This window comes from Schistocerca cancellata, chromosome 12 (assembly GCF_023864275.1).
Source record: "Schistocerca cancellata isolate TAMUIC-IGC-003103 chromosome 12, iqSchCanc2.1, whole genome shotgun sequence".
NCBI classification, from domain to species: Eukaryota; Metazoa; Arthropoda; class Insecta; order Orthoptera; family Acrididae; genus Schistocerca; species Schistocerca cancellata.
The window spans coordinates 116,826,248-116,851,944 of NC_064637.1; the positions used below are offsets into that span (position 1 = coordinate 116,826,248).

General features: G+C 43.3%; 1 protein-coding gene across 2 annotated transcripts in view; it reads right to left on the reverse strand.

Moving 5' to 3' along the window:
• The window catches only part of LOC126109619 (all trans-polyprenyl-diphosphate synthase PDSS1), a 793,792-nt gene that overhangs the window by 194,517 nt on the left and 573,578 nt on the right, over positions 1-25,697 (reverse strand). The gene's annotated exons all lie outside the window — the stretch shown is intronic.

The following is a 25,697-nucleotide window of genomic DNA, read 5'->3' on the forward strand; positions in this document are numbered from 1 at the left end:
AAACAAAGACCTATACTTTTCCGTGCGAGCTCTGGTCAAATATTTAACAAAGAAATTCGCCAAACAGCCGTGCAGACTGAGAAGTTATTTTATTTATTTTCACTACCAGTTACGGCACTTTAATATGTCATATTCAGGCACCACTTGCACCTCTCATAAATTACCGATATTGGCACACCGGGGCTATCTGTTTCTCGATGTCATGAATTTCTACTTCAAGCTACGAACTGACGACATGCAGAAACAGATGACCCCAGTACGCCAAATCGATAATTTTTTAGAGGTGCATGTGGGGACTAAGGATGGAATATTGGATTGAAAAAACTGGTACCGGAAATAAAATAACTTCTCAATCCGCACGGCTGCTTGGCGAATTTCTTTGTTAAATATTTGACCAGCCTCTGTGCCACGTCCTCAATGGATCAACAGAGACTAGATGCGACAATTTTTGCGCGCTTGACATGTGTAACTTATATTTTGCAACATCCTGGCTGTTATACGACACTGTCAGTTCATCTACATCATATTCTGCAAGCCACCTAATGGTGTGTGGCGGAGGGTACTTTCGGTACTATTATCTGATCCCTCCAACCTTGTTTCAGGCCCCGCGGGGTAGCCGAGCGATATAGAGGGCGTCTACTCACGGTCCGCGCGGCTTCCCCCATTGGAGGTTAGAGTCCTCCCTCGGGCATGGGGGTGTGTGTCGTTGTTAGCGTAAGTTAGTTTAAGTTAGATTAGGTAGCGTGTAAGCTTAGGGACCGATGAATCCAGCAGTTTGGTCCCATAAGACCTTACCACAAATTTCCACCTCGTTTCGTTTATATTACCACCCAGCTAATATCCGAGCGTTTGCGTTTTAAGATGCTTACTCCTCTGTTTGTAAATTTACGGCGTCGCCCGTTGTGGATGTATACAAACGTACAGAAAAATATATTTGCATACACCCACAAACGTTTACTGCGAAAATGTACGAGAATATGAGTACGTACTTGAAAATGGCCGAAATCAGTTCATCGTGGTATAAATGACAGTGATGGCATAACAACCAGGGTGGAAAATGTAATTTTATTTCAATGAATTTGTGGCTGTGGCACCTAAAATAATAAAAATTTATTGATGTCTAACTTAGTTCCTGAAGTCCCTACGTATAGCTCTTATCTCGTTGATGATAGTCATCCCTACAACCATTAGGGGTGGCGTGTGGGAACTCTGAAATACTAAGCTAAACTAAAACTCCGCCCGAACTGGTCATGAAGACCCAACGGTAACGCCGTTTCATCCTCAGCCCACTGGCGTCACAGGATGCAGTCAGGTTACGAGACCGGAGTCGCTACTTCTCAATCAAGGAGCTCCTCAATTTGCCTCACAAGGGCTGAGTGCACCCTGCTTGCAAATAGCGCTCGGTAGATCGAATGGTCACCCATCCAAGTGCTAGCTCAGCCTGACAGGGCTTAACTTCGGTGATCTGACGGGAACCGATGTTACCACTGCAGTAACGCCGTTGGCGGAGCTCTGAAATGGCTGAATAAATTTCAACTAACCAGCGCATGACAAAAAATAATACTGTGGGGATAACAACTCCCATAGTGATACGTGGTGGCAGAGAAAGAAGGGGCAGCTAGAAACAAAATATTTAAAATGACGTATTATATAGTGACAAATCAGTGGTCTTTGGAGTCGCTAGGCAGATTGATGAATCGAGTTTTATATAAGGATAACTGGCCGGCCGGTGTGGCCGTGCGGTTCCAGGCGCGTCAGTCTGGAACCACGTGACCGCTACGGTCGCAGGTTCGAATCCTGCCTCGGGCATGGATGTGTGTGATGTCCTTAGGTTAGTTAGGTTTAAGTAGTTCTGAGTTCTAGGGGACTGATGACCACAGACGTTGAGTCCCATAGTGCTCAGAGCCATTTTCATATAAGGATAACTGCAACCAGTCAACTCATGTAATATTACTTTATTTTCATTAACTCCTTCGACGAACCGCGGTCGCATTTGTACCCAGTGATACAGATAGAATTAAATCAGGTGTCGCTGAGGGAATTAGACTACAAAGTGAGAAAGATACATTTGTTAACATTAAAGGTAATCTTAAGTATTGAAAGCCTTTTCTGAACATATTTGTCTGGAGAGTAGCTTTGTACGAAAGTGGAACGTGGGCGATGAGCAGTTCTGACAAGAAGAAAATATAATTTTTTGAAATGTGGTGCATTATACGAATGCTGAAGACTGCATGGGTAGATCGAGTAATTAAAGAAGAGGTACTGAATCGATTTGGAAAAAAAATAAAAAATTATAGTAGAATCAAACAAAAATAAGGTATCTGTATATAGAAGGGGACACCGGGACATATTTATGTGGATTTCTTTTCGGTATTTTTCACATTTTTGATTAAATTTATCGTGTTTAAATTGTTTAGTCTTATAAGAAGCTTATATATATATATATATATATATATATATATATATACTTCTGACTCAATATTCCATTTATTAAAAAATAATTTGTTACAGGCTCAAGCCGCGTGCATCGTTTACACTTATCATTGAATACAATAGTGAGCAAACAAACCACATTACTAATATTTCCAAAATACGTTTTGTTGACAGAAACAGAACTACAGACTTACTTATACGAATTAACATGCCGAAATAAAAAAATTTTACTGACATTAAACAATTTTTTGCCGAACTTACACTTTTTAGCGTAATATGTTCTTCACAGAAGTCTGAATGTTAGTTAAAAGCCTATGCATTGTAACTGTCCCAGTTCCAATCTATGCACACACAAAAATTTGTTCTTCCTGTGGCACAACCGTTGTGAGTCCACATTTTACATCTAATTCACTGGATCCATTCTTGATTTCTTTTTGACTGGTTGTATCATTTCAGGCAATAAGTGCAATCACTGTTCTCATCTTCTCCATAAGACATCTGCAGGTTATAAGAGAAAGAAAGATGAACAGGATTGGGCATTCGTTGAGACGGGAGTGCCTGCTACCAGACGCTTTGGAAGGTCTAGTTGGTGAGAGAAGACTGAGGGAAGGCGGAGATACAAGATGACAGGCGACGTAAAGGAACGGGACCTATGCGAACCTGAAGAGAATGGCAGAAGACAGGAGAGCAGTTATCACGTGAAAGGGTGGATTTGGGCAGAACACTGCTGATGAAAACAGAAGCAGACCTGTCCACCTTTTTCCTTGTACTTGCTTTAGTAAATTTCGTGCCATTATCAGTCCTCGTTCTCATAGAATTAAGCCTTTCCCCTAGAGACACACTAGGTTCAAAGAGGTTTTTCAGTAATTTATATCTTTTATTCACCTTTGTCTTCATTTTTTTAGATTAGATTTGCAAATGCTATTGTCTTAAATTTGCTCTGACTGGGAAATGAGTTACGACGGCAGTCCAAATAGTGGCCAAATATGCGCCATCGCCATGTTTGAATTATTTCCAAAACTATGGTCGTAACTTTTCAGGCTTTGAAACTATACAAAAAAACTTTGTAAAGTAAAAAAATCTCCAGTAAACGAACAAATAATTATCTATTCTAAACTCTAACAGGTATGCTACCGAGAATCTTCGATATTTGAGTAACAAAATTTGCTCACCTTGCACAAAAACATCAATACGTTCTACGCAAGGATGTGACAGCCGTCAGTAAAGTGCAGTGCTAATCTTCCATTGTCGGTAGCGCTGTACCAAGAGCGGTTCCCGAGGATAGTGCTCTGCATGAACGTGCCCCACGCGTAAACGTGTGAACTTCCCAACACATCATGAAGTATCAAGTAGCTGTCAATTTGGTAATGAAGGAAAGTGTGGGAGGTAAAAACTGGTGAGGTAGCCGAACGTTCTAATATAGTAAGCAGTAAAATGCATGTAGGTTGCTGCATTTTTGCGGAGACGAAGAGCCTTGCACAGGACTGACCAGCGTGCAGATCTCTAATAAACCAGTCTTTGGGGGTTTCGGGCTGATGTGGTGGAAGAGACCAAACATCAAAATCGTCGGTCTCATTGGATTACGGAAGAATAGGGCAGAAAGTCGGCCGAGCCATTCCAAAGGAACCATCCCAGCATTTGCCTGAAGCGGTTTAGGTAAATCACGGAAAACCTAAATCAGGATGGCCGGACGCGGGATTGAACCGTCGCCCTCCCGAATGCGAGTCCCGTGTGCTAGCCACTGCAAAAACCAGTCTTTATACTGAAGACATAACAATTAGTTTTCGAGTCATTCCAGATGAGACGTAGGTAGCTTTATAAATTTTTAGTGCAGGCTACTGAGCACTAGAGGTAGCTTCATTGTGCTAAAAAAACATTAATGGGCCTACACTTCAGGACAAAAAAAAAAAAACTATGTGTCACGAAGGAATTATCCAAATGGGACAGAAATCGGTATATGTGATGTACATGTGCAAACAAACAAATGATTACCGCGTCAATACCGCGTTGGTCCACCTCTGGCCTTGAAGCAAGCAATAATTTGGCTTGGTATCGACTGATACAAATGTTGGATATCCTCGTGAGGGGTAACGTCCCAAATTCTGTCGAACTGATGCGTCGCCGGCCGTGGTGGCCAAGCGGTTAAAGGCGCTACAGTCTGGAACCGCGCGACCGCTACGGTCGCAGGTTCGAATCCTGCCTCGGGCATGGATGTGTGTGATGTCCTTAGGTTAGTTAGGTTTAATTAGTTCTAAGTTCTAGGCGACTGATGACCTTAGAAGTTAAGTCGCATAGTGCTCAGAGCCATTTGAACCATTTTTGAACTGATGCGTCAGGCCGTCAAAATCTCGAGCTGGTTGGAGGGTCCTGCCCAGAAAGCTTCAAACGTTCTTCTCGATTGGGGAGCGATCAGTTGAAGACAATTAGTAGAAAATCTCACTGTATGCGGGTGGGCATTATCTTGCTGAAATGTAAGCCCTGGATGGATCGTCATGGCCGCGCGGTTAGAGGCGCCTTGTCACTGATAGCGCGGCCCTCCCGCGGGATGTTCGAGTCTTCACTCGGGCATGGGTGTGTGTGTTGTTCTTACCATAAGTTAGTTTAATTTAGTTTAAGCACTGTGTAAGTCTAGGGACCGATTACCTCAGCAGGTTGGCCCCTTAAGAATTCACACAGATTTGAACATTTGACCATCTGATCGCCATGAAGGTGGGCAAAACGGGACGTAGAGTACAACCGATGGGGTCCTGCTATGAAAAGAAATGGAGCTCCAGACTCTCACTCCCGGTTGTCGGGCCGACGGTGAGGCTGGTATCCCACTGCTGGCCAGGGCGTCTCCAGACACGTCTTCGATGCCCTCGGGGCTCAATTCGAAGCGGGACTCATCACTGAAGACAATTCTACTCCTATCAATGAGATTCATGGGCGAATGTGCTCGACACCATAACAACGGGCTTGTTGATGTGCACAGGCCAATGGTACTCAGCGCAAGGGGCGGCGTGAGCTCAGCTTCCTTTCTGGAGCCACCTATTGATGGTCCATCCGATCACTGAAGCACGAGTTGCATGTCGGATCGATGATAAAGCTGAATACGCGCCCCTGAATGCCTCTCTGACGACTGCTCGATCCCCACGCTCAGTTGCCTCTCTATGTCGACCGAAAGTCGCTGTGTTCGGCCACGCCGGCTGCGGTGGCCGAGCGGTTCTAGGCGTTTCAGTCCGGAACCGCGCGACTGCTACGGTCGCAGGTTCGAATCCTGCCTCGGGCATGGATGTGTGTGATGTCCTTAGGTTAGTTAGGTTTAAGTAGTTCTAAATTCTAGGGGACTGATGACCTCAGATGTTAAGTCCCATAGTGCTCAGAGCCAATTTTTGTTCGGCCACGGTCACCCATTCCTGCCAACATCGTCGAATAGTGGCACAGCTTCCATTCAAATGTCGAACGATTCCCAATTACTGCAACCGGCTTCTTTGAGCAAAACCACACGTCCTCTCTAAAATGCTGACATATGCGTACGTTGTTCATGAGGCACAATTACAGTCCATTATGAGTACACGGAATGGAAATCGCAAAGACTTAATACCCCGCCAAGCTGCGCGGTGAAATTCTGCTGCAGTATAACACATTCGACCACTGGCCATCAAAGTTTACAATGCTGCATTTTCCGTCGATATCCGCATGAATAGCAATTTGCATAACTCTTTCGTGGTTCGTCATTTTTTATCTTAAGAGTGTACATCGCCTTGAATGGCGGCAATTCTACAAGTTCTGTAGAATGATGAACGCGCCGTGTGTGTGTGTGTGTGTGTGTGTGTCCGTGTGTGTGAACGCGCGCGCGTGCGCGCCATTCACTCTCATGGCATCTTCACACGACGAAAGTAATTAACAGCGACGCCGTATTAGCTTCGAAAGGGCCGCTTACAGGATGGCTGCAAATCGCTCAAATACGGAGAAAGCTATTTAAGCCTGCGGTCTCAACGTGGCTCCCAGAGGCGCCTGTGGTCTGTTATTACAGTCATCTTTGACGTAAAGAAAGTTCAGCACTTGCGGCCGTAACTGCTACCAGCCCTCTCATCTCAGCGCTCACTTCCTCATATCCCCCAAAACCATTGCTACGGTCCATCTTCCGTACTTTGGAGCCGAAGCAATTCCCGCTGCGTCATAAAGCGGATGTTGCAGGTTTTGTCCCTGCATCCGGCATCGCGTGTGTTGCGCTTATTATCCGATGTGTTTAATTTCTATCTGCACTGACATGTACTTCAATCAATGCACAAGTGAGTATGAGCGTTTTTCTGCACGATATACGCAAACACACGTGTATCACGACCCAAATAACGTGCATTGTGGATGTCCTAAGGCTACTACTGAGCAGCGGATTTCAGGATTTTCGGTTCGCCACACAGATTTAATCTGCCAGGAAGTTTCAACCTGATGGTAGTTGGATAATTGGCACCTGTAACTAGAGAGTGCGTTTAGCTGAAGACGGCAGTAAGGTGAAGAGGAGGCCATTATTCAGAAGTGCACATCGCAGATGATGACAATGACGACGATGAACTGAAGTACGAATTTCCCTGTTCGGCCACCCAGATTCAAGTTCCCATTATTTTTCCCAAATCTGACACGGGAAATGCAGGGATCGTTGTTTGGACACCGACGATTACCTGCCCAAACTTTCCCGACCCCGAGTGTGAGCTCCGTTTCAAATGGACACACGAAACGTGCGCCGAGCGCAATTTGCATCCGTTCAAAAATCTGTGAAATTTGTGCACTGTATTCCTGGACAATACCTGCTTACTAACCGGTCTACATGCACTCCGAAAGTCCTCGTCCACTCAAGTGGTTGGTAGCTTGAATAATCATCTTCGTTCGATTCGTGCGCCTTGTGTGTTTGTCTGCCTCTTTGCTCGATTTGGAAGTTTCAGTGATCATCTGCGGCAAATCATGTGGCCACTATGAAGTTCACTAGAATATCGTAAAGAGAACCTAGGTCGAGGGGGCTTTGATCTGACTCTGTTCGAAAGAGATATCAACGCATTGCCCAGCAATTTGAAAACCTTGTAAGGTGTTAGTTCAAACGAGCATCGCTCTGGGGCTCCGGATGACGTTCGCTTAGAAGTACACCAGTGACACCTCCACTGTCCATTCATCACCCAATCGAACTCCCATGCATAAAAAAATCCGTTTAACGCATCTCAATGTTTTTTTCTCCTGAACAATGTGTCTTAGAATGATATAATTAAGCAGGTACATTCGGTGGTATATGTAGATACTGTCTGCAACATTTATTGCAAATTGAGTTAGTAGTAAGGCAGTAATGAAACATGATGACTGATGTTAACGTTTTATTGAATGAATAGCAAAAATATACTAAGCAATAATCTTTTTCTGTTCATTATTTTGTGGAGGTGTCAACGATAAAAAGTTCCGAAAAGGGGTGAAATTATGGCAAAGTTTGTTGGAAGCCGCTAAGTCTAAAATACTGGATGAATATAGTCTGGGTGATTTGCGCGCCGTGAATTACGCTGCATCATGACACAGTATCCAACAGTACCTTTAAACATAACATTACACCTCTTAACAAGTAGATAATGACAGCATTTTAAATTTTTAAATTCGGCCAATAATTATATGGAATAAAGAAAATAAGATTTTTGTTGCTCCTCAAAGCCATTCGATAGGAAACCTGCAATCGATGTGTGCCTCGGGTTACTCGTTTCGTAATATAGATACAGGCTGACAATTATTGAACTATATAAAAAAACGGAAAATAGTTACAAACTATGGCGTGCACACATTTTATTCAACACGTAAACGTCACTACAGAGTTTCGGATGTAAGTCATGACATGTTCGATATGCCTACCATCATTGGCGACGATGGGGATAGACGAAAAAACGAAATTCTGAATGACCCAATGAAGAGTCGGAATATCGATGCTGTCGATCATCACCAGAATGGCTGTTTTCAGCTTAGATGTGGTTTTGGGGTAATGAAATGAAATGAGCGTTTGGCGTCATTGGCAGGGATGCCCCTTATAGGGGCCGCCTTGGTGCAGGTCTTATCTCATTCGACGCCACATTGGGCGACCTGCGCGCCGGATGGGGATGAGATGATGATGAAGCCAACACAACACCCAGTCCCTGAGCGGAGAAAATCCCCGACCCAGCCGGGAATCGAACCCGGGCCCCTTAGGACGGCAGTCCATCACGCTGACCATTCACCTATCGGCGCGGACGGTTTTGGGATTACTGCTGTACACCTTGTCTTTAACATAGTCCCACAAAAAGGAGTCACATCTGTTAAAATCCGGAGAATATGGAGGGCAATCGAGGCCCATGCCAGTGGCCTCTGGGTACCCCAGAGCCAGAATGCGGTCCCCAAAGTGTTCCTCCAGGTCATCACTCTCCTGCTTCGATGGGGTCGAGCTCCTCCTTGCATGAACCACATCTTGCCGAAATCAGGGCCACTTTGGATAATGGAGATGAAATTATCCTCCAAGACTTTCACGTACCGTACGGTAGCCACCATGCCATCAAGGAATATCGCACTGATTATTCTGTGACTGGACATAGCACACCACACGGTCACCCGCTGAGGACGATGAGACTTCTCGATCACGAAATGCGGATTCTCAGTCCCCCAAATGCGCCAAAATTGCTTATTGATGAACCCATCCAAATGAAAGTCGACTTCGTAGCTAAACCAAACGGGCATGCGCATACTAATTCCCATCATGCCCCGCCGCCAACCGGGCAATTTGAACGTCATAATGCAAACCGTTCAGAAGTTATGACGATTTTATTTCATATAGTTCAATAACTGGCATCCTATAAGAATCTGAATCAGTGTTTGCGTAGGTATTAAATAAAATAAATCATGATCACTTCCGATTGTAAAATTCTTGGCATTACAGTGTTTGTTCGAGCACTCGTGACCCCTTTCTCATTAGTTTTTATAAAGTAAAAGGTCACGTAAGTGCTCCGGTCTCTTGTACGTGTCAGGCAAGTTGCGGGATTGGCATAGGGGGATTAGTAGACCAATCTTCGATCTTTTCTGGGGGCACATTCCATTGGGCGGATGGACAAAATTTCATCAGTGATTATGTCGTCGACAGGACGTTGAACCCTAACCCTGCTTCTGCCATTCTTTATTTCTCTAAACGACAAACAATGTGATCGTCTCCACACATCGTGACACAACGTCGTACTGTATTCAACAGAGTGGCGTAGTTCCCTCGCCTACAAGGGACGAACTACTGAATTTCGCCACAGTCGGTTGAGCAAGAAACTGTCAGAGAATAAGACGGTTGCCTTTCAGTGGTGGCTGCTGCCGTGTCCGTCGGCTCGCTTCACGAGGTTGGCGGCTACACGCGGCAATGAAAGTGAGTTTGTTTGGGGATGGTAAGCGCGCGTTACGCCAGCGTTGCGTCACCGGCACCTCAGTTGACTCCTCTCATCCGCAAAGCGCGAAACGTTCCCTGCTGAATGCTCAAACACGCTTCACACGACCGTAGTGCGTAAGGCTAGCTTACATTTTGTAAACATGAGTCCGCTAACAGACTCATTGAAGATAGCACGTGATACTTCAACATCTGCGAATAACATCATCATTCACGCATACGCAAAATTTTGTGTACATGTCTCGCACATACAAACTAGTCATGAAACGCAGTTTCATATACTTTATAAGCAAATGTTCGTCGACCTTTTGTATATCGACTTTTATTTCCTCTGTGTACGTCGGAGCGAATGCTGCATCTGTACGCTGTTGCTGGTGCTTTCATATAATAATGATCTTCCAATGTTTCTGTGTGCTGTAACGCAACCGAAATACGAAACATGTAAAATCTAAGTTGTTGGTCTGAAGGAACGTGGCCCTGCATCAGAAGGCGCAAGAGACATTAAAAACCTTTCGCCTCTGACTGAAGTCGTAATATATTGGAAAGTATTTGCGCAGATGATATCTGCGCAGTGGCATGGCGGTAAAACTGCAGATCACAGCCTCACATGAACGTTTACAGTAAATGTAAATTACATTACATCAGTACTTGCTCCATAGGTCATGAATACGACAATTAATCATGACGTGGAACGTGTCAGTTTAACATAACTTCTTGCACTTTTTTTTTACTACTTCATATCTAAATATTCGTCTACTGAGTAGAAGGAGTTGCCATCCAGAAATTCTTTTCATTTGTTTTTAAATGTTGGTTGGCTACCTGTCAGACTTGTAATGCTATTTGACAAACGACCAAAGATTTTAGTGGCAGCATAATTCGCCCTTTCTGTGTCAGAGTCAGATTTAATCCAAAATAGTGAAGATCATCCTTTCTTCTAGTGTTGTAGCTATGCACTTCGCCATTATTTTTGAATTGGGATGGATTACTAATAACAAATTCCATAAGTGAATATATGTATTGCGGAGGTACTCTGAATATCCCGAGCTCCTTATGTCTGCACGGTGATACTGGGTGGACTCCTGCTATTATTCTGATTACGCGCTTTTGTGCAATGAATATTTTTTCTCTTAATGACGGATTAGCCCAAAATATGATGCCATATTAAAGCAATGAATGAAAATAGGCATAGCAGGGTAATTGAATGATATGTTTACCACCAAAATTTGCAATAACCCTAATAGCATAAGTAGCTGAACCTAACCGTTCCAGCAGATCATCACTGCGTTTCTTCCAATTCAATTTCTCCTCACTGCACACATCCAAAAATTTTGAATATTCTACCTTAGCAGCAGACTTATGTTCATAGGCTATATTTATCAATGGTGTTATGCTATTTACTGTACAGTATTGTATACACTGTGTTTTCTCAAAATTTTGCAAGAGTCCATTTGCAGAGAACCACTTCATAATTTTCTAAAGACATTATTTACAATTTTCTCAGCTAATTCTTGTTTGTTGGATTTGATTACTATACTTGTACCATCAGCAAAAAAGAAATAGCTTCGCATTTTCATGAAAACAGAGTGGCAATTCATTAGCATATATTAAGAATAATAAGAGACCCTACACTGAACCCTGTGGGATACCATTCTTGATACCTCCCCAGTTAGAGAACTCTGTTGATCTTTACAGGTTATCTGTACTGTTAATTTCAACCTTCTGCATAATTCCAGTTGAATATGAATCAAACCATTCGTGCAATGCCCCACTCATACCACAATACGTAAGTTTATCTAGAAGAATTTCATGATTCAGACAGTCAAACGCCTTTGAGAGATCACAAGATATACCAATGGGTGATCATCGGTGGACAATAAACTTGAATTATGCAGTCAAGTTTGGGCACTCCACACTGTTATGATCTTGGTATCGCTTCTGTGGTTCACGCATATCCTTACGATTAACGCCGATTAATCAAGATAACAATCTAGTACTTGACTGCCGCACTTCTTTTAATTTATTGGCGTTCGGATCGTGCCCATGCAGCTACTTCAACACTGGAAATGTTATATCATAGTTTGTTTTGACAATTCAGAGTAAACATTAGTTTAAGTTATTACCCTGGTACGATATTACATAAGCTTAACAAAGGACAGATTCTGACATAAAATATCGCATCTAAGTATGTAAGTACGATCGGTGGCACAACGATTAGATGCCAGACTACTGACCTGAAGGTCCCTAGTTCGATCCCAAATCGGTCACAGGACTTTTTTCTGTGACTTAACGCTACTTTCACCTCTTGCACTAATTTTTCACGTGAAAAATGCCCAGTTGCGCCGGAATCCAGGTTAATCTCTAGGTCTCCTACATTTGGCAGAGTAATTAAGTTCAGTAAGCAGAGGCAAGTAAGGTCACACTTCTCAATGCAAGCATTGCTAGTAAAGCGTCGTGTTGCTCAAGCCAACTTTCGGACTGAAGACAGATTTAAAGCAGAATCGAGTAAGATTCTTCCGACGCGGAAAGGAACGGGATCTCCTTCCTCGGGTTCCGTAGAAGGTTGGGTATACCGCCACGTGGACAATCTGGAAGGTCGCTGTTAGGGGACTCTGGCCGGTTCCACGTGGAAGTCCCCGGACGCTGGACAGATGGGAATCTCTTCTCCGTCAAGGCACGCGGCAATACGTTTACGGAGGAATCCCTGTTGCGTAACAGTTTTCCCTGGGGTCTATCAAGGGTGCGTCTCAAGGCTGGTGTGATTTCCACAGAGTAGAAAGCTACGCCCGTAGCGTAAACAGCCCGGGAGCCGGTCTCGTGTGCCCTCCCTCCGCGCCACATTCACCTGTGTCCAACCACACAGAATGAGAACGTGACTAACCCCACTTACATATGGAAATCAGAATTTTACTAAAAAATATGCAGAACTTATATTTCGGCAGAGTGAAGATGTAGCTAAATGGATTTTGACACAGAAATATTCGTTGCAACAAGTAATGGAGACAAGACTCGAGAAAATGTAAACCCATTAACAGAAACGGTCGACCTAAATGTTAAGAATTCTCAGGAAAATTAGTGTAAGCTATAAGCAAAGACGCTTAATACTCAATATGTACAAGAACCAATACAGAAAAATAGGAATGAAGACCAACAACGAAGTAACTGTATTATTAAATGCACCAGTAAACACCCGATTCTTTGAAGAATCAAACTCCCATGTACAAAAAAAGCTTCAAACGTCTGATTACTTTAAAAATTGGTTAAAGTGTTAAATATTTGACATCAAGCATGTAAGCGAGAAAAAGTAACAGGTTTGCAGTTATACACAAAGTTTAGTGGAAGTCAGTGAGTGCCCTCATTATGAAATACTGGGTTTATACAGTCCGAGCATCTGCACACCGCCAGTTACGCTGCTTCAAGACAAACACACAGTTTCTAACAGTACTTTTCTTATTGTGTTAAATTTTTAACATAAGACTGTTACCTCTTAATGGGCAGACTATGACAAAATTTTAAAATTTTAATTTCGGTCAACATATACGCCACATAGTGAAAAATCAAACGTTTGTTTCCCCTTGAAGCTGTCAGATAGGCAACCTTTAGCTGCATTCCGGTTCCGGGACAAGAGCTCAGTTATAGACACGGCGGTGAGGCAGTCTTTTAGATTACTGTTCAATCTTCACATGGAAGAAGCAATAATTGAAATAAAACAAAGATTAGGGAGTGAGATTACAATCCTGAAAGAATATCAATGATAAGATTCGCTTATGACATTGTTATCCGTAGTGAAAATAAGGAACAATTGCTGAATAGAATGAACAGTCTAATGAGTACACACTGCTGACTGTGAATAAACCAACGATAAAAACGAAAATTGTCGACAAGTAGCAGAAATGAGATCACCAATAAACTTACCATCAAAATTGGGACCACAATGTAGTCGAAACAAAATGAAAGCAAAATAATACAAAAACACGAAAATCAAAGAGATTAACGCAGGCAAAGATGCATCATATCTGGCTAATAGCAGTCCACCAGTATTGAACTTCGGCCTTAATTTTGCGAAGACATTACCGAGAATGCAGGCTGCGAGCACAGCCTTATATGAAAGTGGGCATGAACTGTGGAAAAACAGGCAAAGACGAAAGCGAGGAAATCAGGACGTTCTCCGCAGAATCGGCGAGGAGAGGAACGTGTGGCAAACACCGACACGAAGAAGGGACTGGATGTTAAGACATCAGGGAATAACGTCCATGGTACCAAAGGGAGCTGTACAGGGTAAAAACTGAAGAGAAACACAGAGATTGGAACTTATCCAACAAATAATTGAGGCCGTTGGTGTAAGTTGTACTCTGGGATGAGGCGGTGAGAACAGAACAGAAAGTTGTGGCGGTCCGTGGCAAATCACCGAACCAGTAAAAGATTGATAATCCAAAAACAAGACAAGAATAGTTAAAGCATACGCTCTCATTACAGATATTATATGGTAATGGCTACGTAAATGAATTAAAGAACAGGTTTCAAGATAACTATCAAATTCAGTGTAACATGTGAAACTGTTTTTTAACGGCTGGAAATAAGAAAATGGTTCAAATGGCTCTGAGCACTATGGGACTTAACATCTGAGGTCATCAGTCCCCTAGAACTTAGAACTACTTCAACCTAACTAATCTAAGGACATCACACACATCCATGCCCGAGGCAGGATTCGGATCTGCGAGCGTAGCGGTCGCGCCGTTCCAGACTGAAGCGCCTAGAACCGCTCGGCCACACCGGCCGGCTGGAAATACATCAGCTCTTGCGTAGGAACCAGAGGCATAGAGAAGCGATGGAGAACTTAGAAATACGTGAGGTGATAAACGGGAAGAAGAAGAACTTTCGAACCTGTAATACGTGTAACGCTTCTTCCATTCATGTTAACTGCGGACTAAGTTAAGCATACGTCATTTCTGTGATTCCCCGTGCGTTCACCCAAGTATTTGTTCTTTTATTCTGAATGGGCTTCCTTGTGTTCCTTGAACCACATAGGTTTCGTCTTCTTCGATCTTCAAACGACTTTATTTCGTTTATGGTATTCCGATCTTCTGCTGTTTACGGCTTCTGGTGTCATGTTCACTGTGCTACATCCTCAATGTACACTTCTCCAGTTTTCTCTCACAGATCTCTATTCTGAAGTAATTTGTATTTATGTCCGTCTTTTTTAGGTTGCAGAATCTTCCTCATAATTTTTCTCCCCATTACCTCCAAGTTCTCTAGCTGAGGTTTTCTGTTTAGAGGGATTCGAGTTGTCTGTGTTGCAGTTTTTGGGGCAGATGTTTCGGCATTATTAGTGAGCTGTTTTCATTTTTTACGCTTTCCTGTAGCACAATAGTTAGTCGACATTATCACTCCCCAAGATATTTACATTTCTGTACACTCAAATTATTCCACTACAGGTCTCTGTCTTAGATTTGTTTTGTTGAGGATCATTTTATTTCTGTACAAATACATGATGTACCACCATTCATCTTTACGCTACATTTTCATGCTGCAAAACTATTCATCATCATCATGCTTTATCATGATCCAACAGCCATGATCACGACTGTCACGACTGATTATAATCCACTGCCACAAAGACCATCCACTACGATTAAGATGGACCATGATGACGATGATTGTTATTAACTTCATTATTATGTCTAAAACGTAATTTTTTTCAAATGGGCATGAAAACATCTAATAACAACATAGCAGATAGGTATTGTGACATGGTTTAGCTGGTTTCGGAGTTTAATTTGGTATGCTTCTTTCCGCACCCCATTTCAAAAATTTACTTATCTTTAAAGGCAATTCCAGCAAGATCTTACATCATCTGAGAGCAAAGAGGCCTGTATGGAAGACCTACAATAGTTCCCATTATGCAAAATCGTTTTCTCATGTGTCTTCAAAGGGACGGAGGATGCCAAAAAGGGAAGTTTTTCCATTTCCCTTCCCCGCATTCACACGCTCGCTGATCCTTGGCGACAAAGTTCCACAACAGTCCAATCTCGAGAAACGTCAGCGAGAAGGCCGATGCGTAGTCCTATTGCACGCAGTGAGTCGGCATTAAGAGACCGCACCGGACGTACTGCGGAGTCACGCACGATGAAAGGGCCGAGTGGAGGACGGCTGACCAGTGTGCAAACGGCGCCCCATTGGCCGAGGTCGTGGACCACGAGAATGGTAACGAGGCCGCCCGTCTTTGTTCTCCGCGGGGCAGCCGAGTGACATCTTCCGGGTGCCTGTCGTGAGTTCGCTTAACGAGCTGCACAACCACTCACTGGCGTTGCCTTCGTAAATGGAACGGCCGGCGAGGTCTAATGTTTAGCAACGCCCGGCTCTCAATTGTGGGGGGCAAATGAGAGCCGATGGCTATCTGCACCTTCTCCGCTCACTGCACTCCTATTTAAGGTCGCGAAGCATAAATACGTGAGATTTTGTGCCAGTATAGTTTCCGCCAAAACACGAAGGCTGCCCAAAAAGTAACAGGCGTTTTGAAATAAAAAAAATTAACAATATGGAGAAACCAAATTTTATTATATACATTTTAATGGAACACTCTTAAGCTATTTTTCTACATAATTGCTATTCAAAATGAGGCACTATCGTACCGTGGCACAGGTTTTTCAAAACCGGCTCTGTGAAATCTGCCGCCTTTGCAGCCACTAGTTTATACCGGCACGCAGTTCGGCGTCAGCATCAAAGCGTTGTATAGCGAGCCATGTCTTCATTGGTGGGAAGGGGCCATAGTCGTTCGGCGCTGAATCGGGGCTGTATCGTGGATGACGAAAAAACTTCATCGCTAAGTCCCTCCCCCCCCCCCTCCCCCCCGCTTGTTTTGTTTAGCCCGGCCGCTTTGTCAGTGTTTGACAGTACTTCTCTGAGTCAATAACTGTTGCGCACGTTCATGGATATTAATGAGAATAACTTCTATAGTGCACCAAAACACAGAAACCATCATCTTTCTTGCTGACAGTATTCGCGAACACTTCGTTTGGTTTCTTCGGAGAATCTGGGTTTCCTCATTCCATCGACTGCCCTTTTGTTTCGCAACTGACATTCACCCAAGTCTCGTCCCCAATTACGATACGATTGTTAAGTTTGTTACCATTTTTCTCGTAATCTTCGAGGAAGATCTGTGGTGCAACAAGTCTGTTTGTTGTCGTCTTCTGTTAGGATTTTGGAAACCCGCATAGCACTAAATTTTTGATAACCAAGCTTCTCCATCAAAATTTCATGCACCAAACTCCGCGAAGTTTGAGAAAAAAATGTTGTGAAAGTTTTGTAATCGGAGAAATGACAATATTCACAAATTTTCTCGTTGATTTTCGTCACCAGTTAGTCATTCACAAGGGTATGCCTACCACTGCGGTGCTCATCGTGAACACTGGTACGGCAATTAAAAATATTATTGCACCATTGCCTCACTAGGCTTTCAGTGATTATTTCTCTTCCGTACACATTAAGAAGATCGCGACAAATTTCATTTAATTTGTAGGCTTTTGCCATCAAAAACCTAATCACAGAAGCTATCTCAGAAGTGGAAAGGTTTCTTATTGCAGCGCACACTTTCAACACGTCACAGAAAACAAAGCAGCAGAGAGACAGACCATAAGCTACCACCGCAGGATGCGCACTGAGTGAAGGAACGTTATGACACCAAGACGGCGGCTGTTGCCCCGCCCACAGCCACGATAGACCAAAACGTCTGTTATTTTCTGGATAGCCCTCGTACTTATGGATGGAGAAAATCTACTTGCTAAGACTATCAAAGCGGGCTAGCGGACGTCGAATCGAGAAAAATTTCCGAAATAACTACAGATAGGGAATGCACTGTCGATTCAATGTCCCTGCCCTCCTTTGACCTTACTATCTGGTCGTGTTTATTCGCTCTATAGACCATAACCAAGAGCAATGTTTATCGAGTATTAATTGTATAACATTTATTAATTCGCGACGCGTTTCGAGCCATTAGTGCCCTTCTTCAGATCACAAAATACGAAACGCTTCAACTATGACCGCTATTAACTAAATGATCGCTAGTTTCTTGTCTAGTTGCGTCCCAACCTACAAAGGCGAAAAATATTGTATAAGGCGCAGTAATCAAGTATAAACCAGTCAGATGGGACAAAAGAAAGTAAACTGCTATTATTTTCCCCATAACTATTAGTATATTTATCCCACTGTCAGACAAGACTGTATACGCCGTCGCGAAAATATGTTTGTGGTTGCCTACGGAACCATGAAGCTATCCACGCGTGCACCTCTTCATCCGAAGCAAATCGACGGTCCCGACTGTGGAGGCCCCACATGCCAAAGCTGTTTCGACTATGCTGGAAGAGTTTCGCTGGAAGCCTTTGCACATACTCCATAGAGTCCCGATCTCTCTCCATGCGGCCGGTCAGGGTGGCCGAGCGGTTCTAGGCGCTACAGTCTGGAACCGCGCGACCGCTACGGTAGCAGGTTCGAATCCTGCCTCGGGCATGGATGTGTGTGATGTCCTTAGGTTAGCTAGGCTTAAGTAGTTCTAAGTTCTAGGGGACTGATGACCTCAGAAGTTAAGTCCCATAGTGCTCAGAGTCTTTCCATGCGGTTTCCACATTTCTGGAGACCTGAAGGAAGACATTCGTGACCGTTGATTTTCTTCGGACGAAGAGGTGCCCGCATATGTACAATCATGGTTCTGTAGCAACAGCCAACATTTTTGTACGAAGGCAGGGATAGTCCTGTCTCACAATGCGCTACATCTATTAACTAACAGTTATCGTGATTATTTTTCAAATAATAAACAGTTTACTTAATTTTTTCCATCCATCTCATTTTCATTTGACTGCCACTTATGCATTCATTGCCAAAAAGACGTACTGATGAGTAATTATTTTTTGCTTCTAGATTTCTTCACGTATATCCTCAGGTAGCTGTAATGGTCGAGCATCTTTTCGCATTTTGTTGCTCATTTTTACACTGTTTGTAAGTAAAAGTTATGCAAGCACATTGTATTCACACAAAATATCGCAATGAAAGGTGGCCAGTTCTCAGTGAAAAGAAGTTTCTGAAGAAAATTGCTGGATATGGTCCTGAACAACATAAATGCCACGAAACTGTAACGAAACAGCTTAAGATAACTCATGACCATATCACTTCAATAGAATAAAGACTGAATCTAGGTTCTGTGCCTATCTAAAGTTTATTACTACAACAAGAAACTGTAAATTACGAAGCCAGTAGAAAGAGAGCAGTGGGTCAAGCTGTTTAAAAGTCTTAGATAATAATATGGCAGCTACAAAAATACCTAAAAGAAATTGGCATTCAAGAGGAAATCACACAAAATACAGGAAAAGTTAGGAAGCTACATCACAAAAGCAAATTTGCTGACAAGCCTGCTCGATAAAATCCAAAGTAGACAGAAGAATGTCAAAAGAAACACGCCGATTAAGGGAAGAGTTAATGGAAAGAAACGAAAGTGCTAAATGAGCTCAAACGTGCTATTTATTTGGGCGCAACAAATATTTTTAAAAATGTTCTGCATTTAATTTGTTTTGATTTATTATTTAATGGATCTACATCATTAGTTTTTATGGCTGATTTTGACCTACGAATCTTGAGAATTTCATTTAAGGAGACCTATAGGTTTCTCACGCTTACCAACTTCAACTTCATTGTGCCAGATATTAGTAGATTCGGGAATTTTTGGAAACAGGGTCAAAGAGCTTTTAATGTTAACGACGAACAAAAGCAAAGAAAAATAAAAAAATGCTTATGTAGTAACCGGCTGCAAGATCGAACCGAGGGCATGGGGAGAGACGTCCCTCGCAATGGGGCAAGCTCAGAGAGCATGCAAAAAAGAAGAAGAAGAAGGAGGAGGAGGAGGAGGAAAAAGGGAGAGAGAGAGAGAGAGAGAGAGAGAGAGAGAGAGAATGGCAGAATGGCTTTAGAATTAACTGGGAGAGGTACTTGAATTTTCCTACATCTCGTGTTCGCAGCTTCTGCCTACGAGAAGGTCTTTTCCTCGGACCGCGACTGTTAAACGCATGCTGTTATCACACAGTCATTTGGACAATGTCGTTTCGTACAAGTACTTGTAGGCCGCAATATTATTGCATCTGGGAGAGAGGGAGCTTCGGCCGGCTTATCGTGAGTTTTGATCGGTATTTCACGAGGACACGCTGAACCAGTTGATAGGGTATGCACGACTCTCGTAAAGTCATGTACAGTCTTTGTCATCACTGTGCTTTTATACTGTAACGTTAGTGCGTGTTTCCGATAATGGCCACAGCTGGCCAAGTGCAATAATATCGTCGTCAGGTAGTAGCACTGTAAAGACGCTACCACTACCGAGAACATGTCTGCCGCTGAAATTGTTTATGTGGCGATTGGTTCACACTTCTACTGCTACTGCAAACTAGTTGTTAACATTCCTGTTCGACAGAACGTAAACAAAATGTTTACGTTTAGGTGAGAGGGGAGAACCAGTTGGCCATGGAACCTCCAAACGATGTTAACGCGAGACAACAAAGTTACTCGGACACAAGTTGTCGTAAAATTGCTGAAATGTTGCAAATGAAGGCCGATATAAGCATACGATTCCGGGAGAAATAAAGAATTGACAATGTACCGCACACGGAACGTCCAAGAACGTTTTCTGTACCAGAATGTGTTACATCATCAGAAAAACGAAAAATTATCCCAAGTTAAATGCTAAAAAAACTCTCTACTGAGATTGCCAAAGACATCGGAAAGGAATGCATCCCCAAAACGGAATATGGACAGAAGAGATAACTTTCACGGTCATATTGCAAGACGGAAGCCCTTCGTAAGTAAAATAAATAAAGAAAGAGAATTTTGTTAGCCAAAGAAAGTGATAGAGATGACAATGTGTGATGGAATGACGCTCTATATGCTGACGAGATTAAACTGAACATATTTCAATCTGATGGGAGAATAACGGTTTGGCAGCGACCTAGCATTGAGCTTCAAGAGAAAAAAATTCAAAACAACTGTGAAGTATGGCCGGCCGAAGTGGCCGAGCGGTTCTAGGCGCTTCAGTCTGGAACTGCGCGACCGCTACGGTCGCAGTTTCGAATCCTGCCTCGGGCATGGATGTGTGTGATGTCCTTAGGTTAGTAAGGTTTAAGTAGTTCTAAGTTCTAGTGGACTGATGACCTCAGAAATTAAGTCCCCTAGAGACATTTGAACCATTTTTTTGTGAGGTATGGCGGTGGACATGTAACGGTGTGAGGGTGCACGTCGCCGAATGGAGTTGGTGAACTGGTTTTTATTGAAGGTAAAATGGACCAATTTCAGTACCTTAGAATATGTGCGACAATTTGCAAAAGAGCGCCGGAAACATGGAGAATGGGGAACATTTAAAGTTTTATCAAGATAACGATCCAAAACATATGGCCTGAAATGTGTGAATTGTCAAAAGGTGCTTCACCCGCCCCCTCAATCACCAGACTTGAATGTGATTGAGAAGCTTTGGGACAAAATTGACTCAGAAACAAGGAAAACACCAATCACATCTCGAGAACAGCTGAAAAACTGACTGCAAGAAAAGTGACAGAAAATATCTCCCGAGTACACCCGGAAGTTAGTGGCGAGCATTCCAAATCGTCCCAGAGAAGTAATTAAGACGAAAGGAATGCTTAACAGATACTGAACTTTTGGACCATAAGTAGACAGGAAGGCATCGAAACAATTTTGTACAACGCTGGTTTTGTGTTTGTTGTGTTTGTTAATTCTTACGTTTGTATTTCAGGTGTTCTTTAGACGCACGATGGACATTCAGTTTTTACATTCCTTACAGGAATTGTTACTGAAATCATGAATACGAAGCGAATAATTATGTGAGTCACTGTATCCCATTCCGACCGCGACGTGACGAACGATACAAGGGATGGCAGGTCACTCGGCCTCCTACTCGAGCGGATGATGTCAGCGCGCAGTGCCCGCTGATGGACGGCCGGAGCGGCCCCGGAAGCTTGGCGGCTGGCAGGAATGCTTTGGCCAGCCGTGGCACGCCAACCTGCATTGTACGGCGCCCGCTCACTCTCTCGCCCACTTCGCCTTTTTGGTGCCGCTCGTTACGGTCGCGGAGCGCCACTGAACTCGTTATGTGCGGCGACGCACGCCAGCACGCAGAACTTTCCATTTCGTCTTTTCGTCCAAGCACTAATAGAAACACGATTACCAAAACTCTGACTACGACCTATTGAAAGGCAGTAGGTACTAGGTAGTACACGATTCTGGTCGGAATCATTCATAGAGACACAGGTAATTGTAAGTCTGTTCCAGGGACTGTCGTATTATGTTTTAATGCTACAGAACATCGTTAATCAACGACGCGTAATATACATTACTGGCCATTAAAATTACTACACCACGAAGATGACGTGCTACAGACGCGAAATTTAACCGACAGGAAGAAGATGACGTGATATGCAAATTATTAGCTTTTCAGAGCATTCACACAAGGTTGGCGCCGGTGGCGATACCTACAACGTGCTGACATGAGGAAAGTTTCCAACCGATTTCTCATACACAAACATCACTTGACCGGCGTTGCCTAGTGAAACGTTGTTGTGATGCCTCGAGTAAGGAGGAGAAATGCGTACCATCACGTTTCCGGCTTTGATAAAGGTCGGATTGTAGCCTATCGCGATTGCGGTTTATCGTATCGCGACATTGCTGCTCGCGTTGGTCGAGATCCAATGACTGTTAGCAGAATATGGACTCGGTGGGTTCAGGAGGGTAATACGGAACGGGCATTTTGCCGTGTTTCACAGTTTTCGGTTTGTTACAACTCTACCAATTTTCGACTACGTAAAAATGAAAGTATTCCCTGAACTGCGTGTTTGGCACAGAACGAATGGTCAACCTACGGAACGAAAACAGAACAGTTTAATTTTAAGTACCTCTAGATATACAACAAGTAGAGAAATCAGAGTGTCACTAACACGATTTAACATGGCAGGTATCTTTGTAACCAAACAGCACAAAAAATATGCAAGTGATTTGTGAAAAGTGACAACTGCAAATGATGAATTTACGTATACATACCTATTAATCTGAATCCGAACAGTCATTGCATAGACGCGGACATACAATGAATCTCAACTGCGACCAGTGACAATAGTGTTCTTTTAAAAGCGAAACGCATTTGGTAGAAAAACGACGAATAAATTTAAGTGTCAGTCCTTATTTACACACACATTTAAGGTGTATAATAGATTGTAGTGACTTTAGAGTCAATGTGTTGACGCAATTATATATGTTTTTCAAATCGTATAAAAATATCTCTAACAATAATTAGCTTTAAAATGTAGGTATATTTGACTTACAAACCAGTTTTCACGTTCTTTATTTCCGGAATGTTAAATCTGGGTTGCTTTTGAAGAACGGAGAGACAATAAAAAAAAGCATCAAATTTCAGAAGGTTTCCACATCAGCCTTCACAAAATGCCTTCTCGCTGTTACTTAAAAGTCTTAAATGCGCTTCCATCACTAAATAACTGAACTATTTGCACAAAAAAATACTACTAATTTCGGCTTACACTCCTAAATATCAGACGTATAGCTTCGTCTTACTCCTAGCCTGTGACGTCGCCAGAGCTTCAGCCAATAACAGAGCGTTTTCGATCATGGGACCAAATCTGGAAATTTAATGACTGTTAAGCTTAAATTACATAAAAATAACAGATATCTTGTGATAATATTGGCCGCGCGGGATTAGCCGAGCAGTCTATGGCGCTGCAGTCATGGACTGTGCCGCTGGTCCCGGCGGAGGTTCGAGTCCCCCCCTCGGGCATGGGTGCGTGTGTTTGTCCTTAGGATAATTTAGGTGAAGTAGTGCGTAAGCTTAGGGACTATTGACCTTAGCAGTTAAGGCCCATAAGATTTCACACACATTTGAACATTTGAGAATATTGAACGAAAATGCTATCTGAATGTTATAATCACACAGACTAGCAACAATCCCAGTCGTATTTGTTAACATAGTAAAACAGTCTACTGTTGATATTCGCTAACTGGTCGTTTACTCCAGTTGTTATTTTCGCTTCCTCTGCTGGAGAAAGACCGCGATGTGTCCAACACGCCTATGCCAAAAAAAGAAATATCGAATGTACAAGCTACAACATTTAATTAAAAGGGAGATTCTCCAAGGGATACATGTGCAACGTTTACCCGTTTATACAGTGCTACTGACCGACTAAGAAGTGGCGGTGAAACACACAGAACGCAAGCGAAAGGTAGCGACTGGCTTTTCACTAGTCACGATGAGTTTCGATAAGATCTACACATCAACAACGCTCGCTTCTTTAGAGTATACGTCTCTCTCTCTCTCTCTCTCTCTCTCTCTCTCTCTCTCTCTCTCTCTCTCTCTCTCTCTCTCTCTGTGTGTGTGTGTGTGTGTGTGTGTGTGTGTGTGTGTGTGTGTGTGTGTGTCATTTGTATGAGGATGTAGATTTTACCTTTTCAGCAGTGGCCGTGTACAGCTCCTGTCTTGCGGTACGCTGTCGTCACACAGCTGTTACAATGAGTCTCTACTGGAAATACCATTATTAAATTTGTCTTCCCGCCGTCGTGAAGAAGTATCACAAGAGCGAAACAGTTTCAGATTAATTTGGAGCTTTTCTGTTCACTGGATGCATAAAGTTACAGATTAGACAATATGTAGTTTTTACAGAAACGATGAAAATTTGTGCCGCAGCGGGACTCGAACCCGGATTTCCCGTTCACAGCGAGCGGTCCTCTTAACCACTTTGGCTATCCGAGCTCACCTCCAGGACCATTAGGCTCGGGCATTTCGTGATTCCTGCACGGGAATGGGGACACTGTAATGTGAATAAACAAACGCTGTATTAACGCAGACCTGTAAATATCAATGGCATGTAGTTTGTAAGAACAAACAAACAACCATTTCTCATCATTGGACACTAGCTAATCGTCGTTTACGGTACTTCCATCTGTGCGTAACAGAAAAACAAAACTCAAAATATCTCCAAGGATAATTGTAAATGGGCACCTGGTGACTCTTAAGGTCCGTATACGATTGCGAGCAGTACGTTCGTGAGCGGCTCTTGAACCGCCCGGCTCAGAAGTATTTACAAGTTTTTAGGACTGACACCCTACATCTAATTAGTTCTGTAATTATTCGTTTTCTGGATTCGAAAATTTCATTGCTGAAATACACTACTGGCCATTAAAATTGCTACACCACGAAGATGACGTGCTACAGACGTGCAATTTGACCGACAGGAAGAAGATGCTGTGATATGCAAATGATTAGCTTTTCAGAGCATTCACACAAGGTTGGCGCCGGTGGCGACACCTACAGCGTGCTGGCATGAGGAAAGTTTCCAACCGATTTCTCATACACCAACAGCAGTTGACCGGCGTTAACTGGTCAAACGTTGTTGTGATACCTCGTGTAAGGTGGAGAAATGCGTACCATCACGTTTCCGACTTTGATAAAGGTCGGATTGTAGCCTAACGCGATTGTGGTTTATCGTATGGTGACATTGCTGCTCGCGTTGGTCGAGATCCAATGACTGTTAGCAGAATATGGAATCGGTGGGTTCAGGAGGGTAATACGGAACACCGTGCTGGATCCCAACGGCCTCGTATCACTAGCAGTCGAGATGACAGGCATCTTATCCGCATGGCTGTAACGGATCGTGCAGCCACGTCTCGATCCCTAAGTCAACAGATAGGGACGTATGCAAGACAACAACCATCTTCACGAACAGTTCGACCACGTTTGCAGCAGCATGGACTATCACCTCGGAGACCGTGGCTGCGGTTACCCTTCACGCTGCATCACAGACAGGAGCGCCTGCGACGGTGT